Source organism: Montipora foliosa, chromosome 3, assembly GCF_036669935.1.
Source record: "Montipora foliosa isolate CH-2021 chromosome 3, ASM3666993v2, whole genome shotgun sequence".
Lineage (NCBI taxonomy): Eukaryota > Metazoa > Cnidaria > Anthozoa > Scleractinia > Acroporidae > Montipora > Montipora foliosa.
Genome location: NC_090871.1, coordinates 60,281,060 through 60,283,559, shown reverse-complemented (window position 1 = coordinate 60,283,559; position 2,500 = coordinate 60,281,060). Strand labels below are relative to the sequence as shown.

The window sequence follows — 2,500 nt, the reverse complement described above, 5'->3', positions numbered from 1 at the left end:
TGGTCATTTTTGTGACGTAAAACGTTACCGTGGCAACAGGAAAGCCCTGCAAAAACACCCCATATTTTGGCTTTAGCTGCTCATATCTCAAAAACGAACTAGGTGACCCCATTCTTTATTTCTGAAATGTAATCAACATGCCAGAATGAAACTCTCCGCAAAGTTTAAAAAAATTCTGTGGAGTGGATTCAGAGCCATCTTAAATAACTGAAAATTTAAGATTGCTCTGAATCCACTCCACAGAAATTGTTTAAACTTTGCAGAGAGTTTCATCTTGGCCTGTTGATCACTTTTGTGCAACATATAATTGGGATCACCGAGTTCGTTTTTCAGATATGTTCGTTTTTCAGATAAAGCCAAAATTCAGGGTGTTTTTGCAGAACTTTCCTGTTACCATGGCAATTTGTTACGTCACAAAAATGAATGCATCTTGTTCAGCAATAATTCATGTTTCACATGGTACCATAACATTGCTGTTACGTGATAAAGTGTTGTCGTGCCAATCCTTCTACTAACAAGGTCTCTTGAAAGTGTTGAAACTGGTTTCAGCCACCTTAAATAATCTAAAATATAAAAATCTTTGATGAAATAAGGGAATCTTTGTTTACATTTTTTTGAAATGGTAATAGGACTGAGTAGAGTCCAATTCGGTCTGTAATCATACGAGTGACAACAAAATCGGACGACAGCGCAGCGTGAGTCCGATTTGTTCATCACAAGTATGATTAAAGACCGAATTGGACGACACGAAGTCCTCTTACCAATTAATCATAAAAATTACAATTTCAACAACAACAAAACAATTTATTTGTACTGTAAACTAGCGTCACAATCTCGGACAAAACCTGTTGAGACAAAGCGACATTTTTGGTACTCCAACAACGTATCCAAACGTTCCGCTTAAAAGCCGCCCTTTCCCCTCCCTCCAAACTCAATGTTGCCTTATCTTGGTCGGAAATATAATGTAGAACATAGGACAATACTCAGCAACATTGACTGAGGGGGGAGGGGAGTGGGAAGGGGGGAGTAAGTAGGGGTGTGTCAAAATGGAGGTGAATTTGTGTCACTGTCTCAACAGTTTTGTCTGAGATTGTAGCTATATAACAAATATGTGAATTAAAAATACAAACAGTAGCTGGTCTCCCAAAATAACTAAAAAGCTAAACTTTCCAAGAAAAGAAGAAGGGCCAAGTTATGAAAAAAAGGGAAACTTTGCATTAAGACTGACAAAGGAGACGCAAATTTGAAATCCCCAATTTGGGAGTCTGCAGCCTGTTTCTATGGTGATTGAAACCAAGGTTGTGATTGGTTGATTTAAACTACAACTTTGAATGTGATTGGCTTATTAAACTGTCCGATAACAACCTGCCCAATAACAATTTGGCAAGTGAATTAGTGGAAAATAGGAGTTTTTTCAAACCAATTACAATCTAGGAAATTGTAATTTTTATGATTAGCCTAATTAGCACAAGGCTATCATTTTATGATCACTCAGCTAAGAATAAAGTACTGAATATTGAAAGTGCATTGCATAACGAGCTATCTCTGAAACTTGGAACAGATATACAGTACCAGACAATCACTGAGCAATGACGCTTAAAAAATCGAAAAATTGAAAATAAGCGCGCGCGTGCTTCAAGTTTTTAAAGCTCCCATTTCAACGGTCTTGTGCTGCAATGTCGCGCGATCACATTGCTGCGTAGAAGTGTATCAAAAAAGTATTTCAACGACTTTCTTCACCACAGGCAGATAACCCTAAGGATGCGAGAGCGCGTGACGTCACATTGAGACAGTTGTATGGGCCGATTCAACTAATCGAGGAAAATGTTCCATAAAAACTTCAAATCGCGATGTTTCTTTTCAAAAACTTATTTTATGGACAGCCAGATAAAGTTCACTCACCTACTATTTTCTGTGTTGTCCTGAGTGATTTGATGGGTTTTTGGGACGCTTCGATTTCCTCTTCAGATCACACGTGTCGTCACGTACAATATGCAGAAAATAGTAGGCAAGTGAACTTTATTTATCTGGCGGTCCATAAAATGAGTTTTCGAAAAGAAACATCGTGATTTGAAGTTTTTATGGAACATTTTCCTCGATTAGTTGAATCGGCCGTTAGTACTGTCTCAAAATAACGTGACGTCACGCGATCTCGCATCCTGAGGGTTGTCTGCGTGTGCCGAAACGAATGTTTCATGAAAAAAATACCGACACTTTTTGATAATTATTTTATATCACTCTACTTGAATTGAAGTGTAAAAGTGATGGTTCAGCCACTGTATATGGAGATTAAGGTGGCTGAACACATTTAAGTTTCCGTGGTCAATTATTTACTGAAGGCCGGCACGAATTTTGGAAAACCAAACAAATATCGCGAGTATGGTGAAAACTTTTTGTTTCCTTCTCGCCATCGTCCTGGAAATGCGGTGTAAATTTGCTTCCGTTGGGCTTCCATTACGAAAACGTCATGGTGCTTTAGAAGTGAAACCAAAATGCTGCG

At 38.3% G+C, this 2,500-nt stretch overlaps 1 protein-coding gene across 2 annotated transcripts in view; it reads right to left on the bottom strand.

The window, feature by feature from the left end:
* Positions 1 to 2,500, bottom strand: part of LOC137997846 (neuralized-like protein 4) — a 41,815-nt gene that overhangs the window by 20,125 nt on the left and 19,190 nt on the right. The gene's annotated exons all lie outside the window — the stretch shown is intronic.